An 11,352-nucleotide genomic window follows, 5' to 3' on the forward strand; every position below is an offset into this window, starting at 1 on the left:
GGCCATATTCCAGGCTTGTGAAATCCACTATAAGACCAATTGTAAAGAAGGCAGAGAAGAAAAAGGTAATAGGTAAGAAACTTCTAATTGCATGTTAATTAATTGATCATATGTAATATTTACTATGCCTGGAAAGCATCTCCAAAAGGTATATCCTCTAATGACTGAACGGTACTGATTTCGGTTAGTGCTTTCCTTTGCAACAACATCTCTCCAATATGAAATAAGCTTGTTCTAAAATTTTAAGTTATAACTAATATTTTAAGAAATATTAGACTCGATTATACTTACCAAAGGAACACTAATATTTTCCTTTGTGTTAAATATGCATTTAGACTTTTACTTAAAAAGAAATTAATGTGATCAAACTGATTAATTCCAGTCATCATTGTTGGGTCACACCTAGTACCACAGTCTCTGAAACTTTTGCTTCTGTCTTCCCTTTCATTGCACGGTTGCTAGTCAATGTACTCAGTTGAATTTGGGGGCAGACCATTAGGAGGCTTCACAAAAGCTGTAAAAGTTTCCTTTCCTCAGGTGGCCCTGGCATTCTAGGAGCTCTGGGTCTGCATAATGGCTCATTCTGATAACTGTGGTGAGGATGATCCCAGGGCAAGGTACACTTATGTCCTTGTACATTTAACTTATAATTTGCACATGACTGTACACAACTGGCAGGAAATTACAGACACAGAGGGTCAGGCATTTCCACATATTTTGGTGAGGCGGGGGCGGAAATTCAATCCACAACACCCTGTTTTAATTCGTATTGGACTGTATTAACTATTTTATGTGGGATTGAAAGATTCAGGTTCTTCCATTTCATAGAGCCAATTGTGTCAAAGACTTTATTTTTTCATTAAATCAGAGCATATTTTAGGGTAATGGGCTATGGGGAATTTATGCAAGGCAACAGTTTCTGATGGTTACAGTGGGCATAGTTTTTGTCCTCTATTTTTGTGTTTGGTAACTCTCTCCTAAGAGTATAATAGGTTCCCTTTTAAAATTTAGTGAAGACTCCCAGATATGACTGGTTTCCTAAGCCTGGTGCTGATTAAGGCTATGAAGCTTTGCCAATTGGTGCATATGAACAGATCCTAAAGTTAATTTTAGAACCCTATATTGTAAGGGTACAAAGCCAATTCAGTTCAGTTCAGTCACTCAGGTCATGTCAGCACGCCAGGCCTCCCTGTCCATCACCAACTCCCAGAGTTCACTCAAACTCATGTCCATCGAGTCGGTCATGCCATCCAGCCATCTTATCCTCTGTCGTCCCCTTCTCCTGCCCCCAATCCCTCCCAGCATCAGACTCTTTTCCAATAAGTCAACTCTTTGCATGAGGTGGCCAAAGTATTGGAGTTTCAGCTTTAGCATCAGTCCTTACAATGAACACCCAGGACTGATCTCCTTTAGGATGGACTGGTTGGACCTCCTTGCAGTCCAAGGGACTCTCAAGAGTCTTCTCCAACACCACAGTTCAAAAGCATCAATTCTTCAGCGCTCAGCTTTCTTCACAGTCCAACTCTCACATCCATACATGACCACTGGAAAAACCATAGCCTTGACTAGACAAACCTTTGTTGGCAAAGTAATGTCTCTGCTTTTGAATATGCTATCTAGTTTGGTCATAATTTTCCTTCCAAGGAGTAAGCGTCTTTTAATTTCATGGCTGGAATCACCATCTGCAGTGATTTTGGAGGCCCCAAAAATAAAGTCTGACTCTGTTTCCACTGTTTCCCCATCTATTTCCCATGAAGTGATGGGACCAGATGCCATAATCTTCGTTTTCTGAATGTTGATCTTTAAGCCAACTTTTTCACTCTCCTGTTTCACTTTCATCAAGAGGCTCTTTAGTTCCTTCGTTTTCTGCCATAAGGGTGGTATCATCTGCATATCTGAGGTTATTGATATTTCTCCCAGCAATCTTGATTCCAACTTGTGCTTCTTCCAGCCCAGCGTTTCTCGTGAACAAAAACCAATTAGTATAATTTAATCTTTCGTTGAATAAAAATTCTTTTAGTAAATTTTAGATTTCAAATTGGATAAAACTATGGACCTCTATTTTAATTTTTTGTCCTCCTCACCATCCAATATTTTGTTTTTTGAATAGTTACTAGATACTTCCAGGGTCCACTCTATCCTGATCAACCCCAAATTTGGTTTAGATATCAAGACTGATGATGCCACATATGCATTAAAGCACTAGTGAGGCAATGGCACCCCACTCCAGTACTCTTGCCTGGCAAATCCCACGGACAGAAGAGCTTGGAAGGCTGCAGTCCATGGCGTCGCTGAGGGTCAGACATGACTGAGCGACTTCACTTTCACTTTTCACTTGCATGCATTGGAGAAGGAAATGGCAACCCACTCCAGTGTTCTTGCCTGGAGAATCCCAGGGACGGGGGAGCCTGGTGGGCTGCCGTCTATGGGGTTGCACAGAGTCGAACACGACTGAAGCGACTTAGCAGCAGCAGCAACAACAGGATTACTACTCATGTATTGAGGCTTTCTCAAGAGAACGGGGCAGCCTCCGTAGGCAGATCTGAAAATGGCTTGAGTGAACATGGAAAGAAAATTGACTTTGGGGCTTTATTGGGCCTAGGAGATGGAGCTGGAGTGAGGGATTTTGCTACCACTGGATGAGGCTGGCATGGTTTGAGCTTCTGGCTTGCATCAAAGGAGGGAATATGTGTCCCAAATCTTCTTTAAGATGATATGGTCCATATATACAATGGAATACTACTCAGCAATAAAAAATAATGAAATAATGCCATTTACAGCAATATGGATGGACCTAGAGATTGTCATACTGAGTGAAGTAAGTCAGAAAGAGAAAGACAAATATTGTATATTGCTTGTATGCAGAATATTAAAAAAATGATACAAAGGAACTTATTTACAAAACAGAAACAGACTCACAGACTTAAAGAATGAATTTATGCTTACAAAGGGGGAAGGATAGGGGAGAGATAGACTAAAAGTTTTGGATGGACATGTAAACACTGCTATATTTAAAATAGATAACCAACAAGGACCTACTGTATAGCACAGGAAACTGTTCAATGTTATGTTACAACCTAAATGGGGAAAGAATTTGAAAAAGAATTGATATGTATTTAAAAAAGTTGTAATAAGAGGGAGGAATTGGGAAATATATTCCACAATGAATGCATAATCCATGTACACAAAATGCTAAATAATAACTAATAAAAAATAGACATAAAAAAGGAGGGAATACTCAGGTGCTCTTATCAGCTTGCCCACACATGTAGGAAGAAGGGGAAGGAGTAGTAGCAGGGCTTGAAATCTGTCAGCAAACATTAACACTGAAGTGATATCCTTTACTATCAACATTTTCTTGACGAACTCTGGGATGGGAGCAATTATGACCTTCACTTTACAGATGAAGAAATGTGGCTTAAATTGAATCCTCAATGTGAAGGGATTTGAACATACATTTATTTTATATCAATCAGTGCTTTTGTCTTTGATACAAGGTAAAGTGGGGGAGCATTTGCACTAACAAGTTGATTTCCAAAGCAAGTGAGCAGAGTGTTATTATGTCTGGATTCCTGTAAATTAATGAAAAATGTTGTACTAATTATTTACAGTATACAATTACCCTTTAAATTTCAGGATGTTACTGCTGGTATATGAATCCTTATTCCATTTGGACACAAAGCTCACCTTTACATCAGTGCCTTGCACTACATTAATGAAAATGTCCTGGCCTGAGGGCACATGTTCCTCTCTGCCACCAGCAACGCTGTAGACATAGACCATAGTTGGTGTGTCTGTAGGCTACGGAACTTCATGGTCTTGTGCCTGACTTGGGGCAATGACTCCTTAATCAGGGATTAATGAGCACCATTAGTAACACCAGCAGCAGTGCTTCTGGTCTAGATGCCCAGACTGGCTCGTGTCTAGGTCACAGACAGACCTCAGGATCCTCAGCCCCAGTGAGAACTGGAATTGAGCTCATGCATGGCTGTAAGAGTAGTTGTCCTAGCTCTCTGGGACTATGGCCCATGCTGAGTTATTCCAGCAATGCTTCTCAAAGATGCTAGCAGAACTTTCAGGAATACAAATGGAATGTTGTCTTTTGAGAGAATACAAGTAACTGCATAACCAAGGACTTGACCATCAGCATGACACTGAGACCAGCTTGAGACTCAGGAGCCCTGCCCCTTCTGATACTGTGAGGAGCATGAACTTTGCCTTGCGCCAAGACCTCTTCTTTGGAAATGCGATAAAGAGGAGGGGAACAGTGTCACTGGGGAGGTGAACTTTGAAGGGACTCAATATACAGTATATCCAACTAAGGCTGCATCAGATCATTGTGGCTGAGATGACCACGAAGATGAATGCTAAGGTCATCCGAGCACTCCCTGTGTGCTAGACACTGTTCTGAGCACTTCAGCAGTATCATCTCATTCAATCCTCACAACTCTAAAGGAAGTGTTGTTGTCCTCTTACCTTTACAGGGGGGGAACGTATGGATCAGAGAGTTTAAAGGACGTGTCCAAGGTCCCACAGAACTGGCACTGGAAATTAAACAGCCTGCCTCCTGAGCTTGTACTCTTAACACTACGATGCAGCAACATTTTCCTAATGTGGGCAAATGGTAGTCACTTAACTTTTATCCAGCAGGGCTGGGGTTCATCAAGCCAATTCATTTTGTGATGGCAGCTAAAGATGCTACATTAGCTAAATGTATCTGAATGTTTTACCACGGAGGTTATACTGAGAGGCCACATTTTTCACAGGAGTAACCATTGGTCTGGAAGGGAGAGCAAAAAAGGGGAAGAAAATGACTTTTCCCCTTCTTCCACTACCTTTCTCTAAGTCGCAGGGCCTGATTGGTTAGGCACCAAGAGGAGTCATGGTGACTCACAATGGCTCAGAACACTCTGGTCACGTGCAATGGTAAGATCTGACCATGGCTGCCACCACCTGAGTTTCTCTGTGTTCAGGCCTGAATACACTGAGTTAGAGGTGCTGGAAGACAGGGCAGACCATCACCTATGTTTGAGTACCTTCTGTGTATCTGTTCCCTGGACATTCAGTTCTCTTGTCTTAGGCTCTTTCTTTTTATTTATTTTTTTAAATATTTATGTGGTTGTGTCTGGCCTTAGTTAAAGCAGGCGGGCTCTTCATTGCAGCTCACAGGCTTCTCTAGCTGTGGTGGGTGGGCTTCTCTCTAGTTGTAGCCTGTGGGTTCCAGAGTGCGTTTGCTCAGTAGTTGCGGCATGTGGGTTTAGTTACCCCGCAGTATGTAGGATCTTAATTCCATGACCAGGGATCAAATCCCTGTCCCCTACATTGAAAGGCAGATTCTTAACCACTGGACGGCCAGGGAAGTCCTGGCTCTTCCTTGACTTGAGCAAAATCTCTCTGTTAAAACTTCTCCCATGGGAGGATACAAAAAGTATCCTAACTATGTTCATTGCATTTCAACAGGTCTGCTGGGTAATGTCAGCAATTGTGGTATCAAGATCCAATCATCCAGTGAAAGCTTCAAGGCAATTCAATTCAAGGTAGGATTCTCTACACTTCCTTGATCTCATTGCCAGCCTTGGCAATGAATCTCAAATTGCTGCTTTTTGTTAAATACCAATTCACATAAATGGGATGTTCAATTGTAGAAATATAGTTGTGAGTGGTCAGACTTCTCACGCCATATTACCTTGTGAGTCTCTGATATAGAAAAACTATATAGTTAATGTTAAAAGTATGTGACCCATGGGGATATCGTCTCAAAGTAGGACATAGATTTCTACAGGATGTTTTTATTAACAGTGAAGACTGGGCTTTGTGTTTTTTACAGTGCTACTGTTTAAGGAACTAAAATGACTATTATGAGGAAATGTGACTTGGCCCCACACTGGCTGCCCTGCTCAGTCTCACATGACAACTGAGAAAACCGAGATATGGATGCCTGGACGAGGGACCCAGGCCATGTGCCCCCTTCCTTGAGTGGCAGGGAAGGCTCGGCCATCCGGGTTTCCTCTCGCTCATGTAGGACCATGTAAAGGCACTAGGATACTGTTTTCAATGTTCAGAACAAATAGAGGGATGGGAATTGTTTCCTCGTCTTCCACAAGGATCAAGAGAAGGCAAACTGAACGGGTAGAAGGCTGGGGCCCTTATGCCAAACAAATTGGGTTCACTTCCTGGTTCTGCCACATACCAGCTGTATGACCTTGGGCCAATTACATGCTTTTCCTGTACCTCAGTGCCCTCTTCTGGGTAAGTGGGCATGACAATGGACCCACCAAAGCTGTTATGACATTACATGAGCCAGAGTATGTTAAGCCCTTTGGAGAAGTGCCTAGCAGACAGACACCCTGAGCAGAGGTCTGCTGCTGCTGTTCTTATCAGGAATGTATTCCTCATAAAATGGAAGCCTGAGACTGGAGAATGCATATCATCACCTTCTCTTTCTCTCCTGAATGAGAACCTCTTAAAGCCACAGACTGGTAGAGAGTCTTCCCTGGCAAAGTCTGTGCCCTTGCCTTGAACTCTAGTTACAGGCTGGTTCACTGTTTGTTTGGGGTTTTGATATCTTTCTTCTGAGCCCCAGTGCTCTTTTCTTGGAGAAAAGAGGCTGAATCTGGGTCAACCTGCCTTGAGGTTTGCACCTCTCTGTGTCTCAAATGTATGCTTCTAGGAATCTTTTTCTATTTAAATAGTTTTATAGAATTGACTCACGTTTTTAGACTCTTGTTGTAGAAAATACAAGAATTACATCTACAGAGATCAACTAATAATCCATCTCTCCACCCCTTTTCTGTATTCCCCCATCTTACACTCCTACCCCAGAAGAACCGCCATTTGCTTGCTGTAAACATTTCTGATTTTATTCTTTGCATTTACTTTTATCAATAGAGATGACTCTGAAGAAATACAAATGTGATACTAAGACACATATTGTTTTTCAAGTTTCTTTCTTCAACTATCATTTCTTGGATATTATTTCCAGGTCAATACATAGAGGACCCCTTCACCATTTTCAATAGCTGCATTTTATATCATATTATTGATATACTATAATTTATTTACATAAGGAAATTAGAAAAATTGCCTTTGTCTTAAGTGGGTGTCTCTTTGGAATAACAAGTCATTCACCCAGATATTTTATAAAAACTATTGGATATAAGTTAAATACATAAAAGAAGATATGTGCTCCAACAATAAAATATGAAATAGCAGAAATGATGTGTCCATTTCACATTGACTACAAAACGCACATGAATATCATTTTTAAAACTAGAGAGAAATGTGCTTGAAGATTTTTGTTTTCTGTTTTAAGACTAAAAAGACCATTTCTTGCATGACAGGAAAATTAATTACTGCCATCCTATCAGTTCTTCCCAAAATACATCTTTGAATTCAGTGCAAGCACAGTCATGAACCTCAACAGGATTTTGCCATGAAATGAACAGATTGTTCAATCAAATAAAAGAGCATCAATGTGAAAGCTTCCTAGGTGTCTCAGTGGTAAAGAATCCTCTTGCACATTTGATCCCTGAGTCAGGAAGATCCCCTGGAGGAGGAAATGGCAACCCACCCCAGTATTCTTGCCTGGAGAATCCCATGGACAGAGGAGCCTGGCGGACTACAGTCCATGGGGTCACAAAGAGTTAACATAACTGAGCAACTAAACAACATGTGGAAACAGCCATGATTGTGAGCTGTTTCAAGATGTGAAAATCTATACTATAGATTTAGCGACTAAAACAAGAATCAAAAATATGTCAATGGAACAGAACAGAGATTCTCAACACAGACTCATGTATATGACAGCATGAAGGAAATGATAAGGTTGACATTTCAAATTATACTATGCCCCAAAGCAATATCTTATGACCACTTGCTGAAAGCAAGTGTGTGTGGTGGGGAGGTGGCAGGGGTGTGGGGCAAGAAGTCCCTCAGTCCACTGGATTAAGTGGGTTTCCTCATCTTTTTCAGGCCCTCTCAGCTGTGCTCTCTTCTGAAAGCTGTCTGTGGAATCAACCAGTCATGGATAAAAGAACCTCTAAAGTCAGTCCTAACACACCCATACCAATCATCAGAAGGCTGGCAGATAAATACCTAAAACCCACCCTGGCTTCCAAAAACATAATGAGTTTTGTACTTGGTAGGCAACTGGGGAGGCACAGAAATTATCTGGATTTGTCCAAATGGCTGTGGATGCCGACACAAGCTGCACCAGGGTGGAGTTGGCCATTGCCAAAAAGTCATATAACCTACCTGCTTATGCCTGTCCATAATCTTGGAAAATGCAAAAAAAAAGTAAAATAACAAAATCCTCCCTTGTTTCACTGGCTAAAATGAAAGATGCCTGTCAGTCCTTCTAGTTTGATATGTTTTTATGTTGATATAATTTTCCTGAGTTACACTGGAGAGGAAATTCTATTCATTATAACAGTCTTTGCAGGGGCTCTCAGACACAGTGGAGATGGTGAGATCACACTTCCTATCAGATTTCTTTCAGCTTTAATCTGAAAAAAAATCAAGGGAATAGTTGGATAGTTCTAGGTCACTCAGGGACCCAAGACTCCTGTCCCCTAGGAAAGACATTCACTGCCATTCACTGCCAAGGAAGAGCACTGCTTCTCAGCTGGGCCTGAAACTGCCCTCCCCACTCCCCCAAGACCCACTCTGCTGCTGGGAGGCACCAGCAAAAGGAATCAGGCCACGAAGAGCCCAGGCCCAGGAAATACTCCCCAGCCCCACTGGTCCGTGCCTCTTGCCTCCAGAAGCTCCCCACATAGCAAGCATTCCTGTCTCTGGAGGCAGCAGGGGGAATCCTTTCCCTTACCTAGAATCCCAAGGTGGCCTGGCCTGGGAAAACTGCTTCCATTTCCCAGGCAGCATCCCCAGGAACTCAAGGAAGCCCCAGTAGCCTGCAATAAACCAAGCAAGGCAAAGGCCCCATGAAGGCTCAGAAAATCACGCTGTCCACACAACCACAGCCCAGGACCTGCTCTCCAAACCCAAACAGGGAGACTACCTACTACACTACCAAGCTTCCACAGAATCCAGTGTCTCCTAACATGACACCAAAAGTCCAAGACACAATGGAAAATTACCCTTCATACAAAGAAGCAGGAGATTCACAACTTGAATGACAAAAGACAACCAAGTGACACTAACTCCAAAATGAATTAGGTATCAGAATCATCTGACTGTGATTTTAAGCAACAACCATAAAAATAATTTAACAAACAATTAAATGTTCATACCAGCTTATTTGGGGCTTCCCAGGTGGTGCTAGTGGTAAAGAACCTGTCTGCCAATGCAGGAGACATAAAAGACGAGGGTTTGATCCCTGGGTTGGGAAGATCCCCTGGAGAAGGGCATAACAACCCACTCTAGTATTCTTGCCTGGAGAATCCCCATGGACAGAGGAGCTTGGTGGGCTACAGTCCATGGGGTCACAGAGTTGGACACGAATGAAGTAACTTAGCACACACACACGTACCAGCTTGTTTGTAATAGCCAAAAGCTGGAAATCACCCCCAGGTCCTTCAGTGGGTGAGTGGTTCAACAAACTGTGATACATACATATCATAGCATGCTACTCAGCAATAAAAAGGAACAGATATTGTTACACAGAAGGATTTAGATAAATCTCTGGAGAATTACGGTGAATGGGGAAAAAGCCATCTCAAAAGGTTACAAACTATGATTCAATTTATAAAACATTCTTAAAATGACAAACTTCTAGAAAAGAGTGGTTGCCAGAGGTGAGGGGTTTGGGAGTGGGTAGGAGACGGGTGGATGGGAAGGACAAGATGAGGGTGAGTCTATGAAAGAAAAGCAGGAGGGCCCTTGCAGTGATGAACTAATTGTTCTGTATCCCGACTGTATTCATGTCAATATTCTGGGTGTACCTTGCACTGCAGTTTTGCAAGGTATTACCACTAGGGCTTCCAGGTGGCTCAGATGGTAAAGAATCTGCCTGCAATGTGGGAGACCTGGGTTCAATCCCTGGGTTGGGAATATCCCCTGGAGGAGGAAATGGCTACCCACTCCAGTAGTCTTGCCTGGAGAATCCCATGGACAGAGGAGGCTGGCAGGTTACAGTCCACTAGGCTGCAAAGAGTTTGACATGACTGAGTGATTTTCACTTCACACCACTAGGGAAATGAGGGAAAGGGGAAAGAGACACCTCTATTTCTTTCAACTGCCTGTCAATCTACAGTAACATCAAAATGAAAAGTTTAATTTAAAAGAGGGACTCGAAGACATGCTCCTCCCTTCCAGAAAGACCCCAAACCACCATTTCTGAGGTCTTTCACTCCACACTCACTCCACCTTGACTTCAGAAACTCTCTCTTGTTAGCAGCCATGCTCCATCCTGCCCGTCAGTGAGGCCATTCCCCAGCCCTGACTGCTGACCTTAATACAACACCTAACAACTTCCTTTGTTTGTTTGTTGGGGGGAGGGCGGGGTCTCGAGATGTTGCCCAGGCTGGAGGGCAGTGGCTACTCACAGGCACAGTGTGGTACTGATCAGCAGGGCAATTTTGACCTGCTCCATTTCAGACCCGGGCTGCTTCACCCTTCCATAGGCCACCTGGTGGTCCCCTGCTGCTGGGATGTTCCTTGTGGACGATCACAGAGTGCCCTGGATCCCAGAAGTCCTGAGCTCAAGAGGATCTCCTGTGTCAGCCTCAGGAGCAGCAGGGTGTGCCATAAGCAGAAATCGCACCAGGCCTGCTCAGTTTTAAGCATCAACTATGTGATCCAAATGTACACGCTGCTGCTGCTGCTAAGTCACTTCAGTCGTGTCCGACTCTGTGAGACCCCAGAGATGGCAGCCCACCAGGCTCCCCCGTCCCTGGGATTCTCCAGGCAAGAACACTGGAGTGGGTTGCCATTTCCTTCTCCAATGTACACACTGGTCTCCCTTAAATCCTCAAAATCCCAGATGCCATTTTACCAAAAGGGAATTGAGGCCCAAAGAGGAAAGTGATTTGCCCCAAGTCACGTTGCCACTGAGCAACAGGCAGAGCCAGGATCCAAACCCCTCTGATCCAAGATGACACTGACTATTTGCAGCAGTGACCTGCCTCCCTGTGAAGACAGGCACTCTACACTGTTCCTCTGTGTGCTTGGGTTGGGGGTGGAATCTGGAGGATGAAAGTTCCAGACTACACTACAAAGTCACTTGCCCATGTCGTTCTACTCAGGAGACTGTTGAGGGGAAGTAAGACATTGTGATGTCCCAGTCAGGGCTACCGAAGCCCACATAAAACATCTCTTTCTTGGTCACCTCTTCCCTCATTCTCGAAAGCTCTGTCTGCATGCATTTTAAAAGAGTCACAGCTTCTTGGCAAGTTT

At 43.2% G+C, this 11,352-nt stretch overlaps 1 long non-coding RNA gene across 1 annotated transcript; it reads left to right on the forward strand.

Moving 5' to 3' along the window:
* The first annotated feature begins 2,352 nt into the window (after positions 1 to 2,352).
* On the forward strand, positions 2,353 to 7,989 carry LOC112445800 (uncharacterized). The gene is made up of 3 exons (XR_009493774.1): positions 2,353 to 4,995; positions 5,461 to 5,537; positions 7,972 to 7,989. It is a non-coding gene; the product is annotated as an uncharacterized lncRNA (long non-coding RNA).
* The last annotated feature ends 3,363 nt before the right edge of the window (positions 7,990 to 11,352 follow it).

Source organism: Bos taurus, unplaced genomic scaffold (assembly GCF_002263795.3).
Source record: "Bos taurus isolate L1 Dominette 01449 registration number 42190680 breed Hereford unplaced genomic scaffold, ARS-UCD2.0 ScbfJmS_848_142, whole genome shotgun sequence".
Classification (NCBI taxonomy): Eukaryota; Metazoa; Chordata; class Mammalia; order Artiodactyla; family Bovidae; genus Bos; species Bos taurus.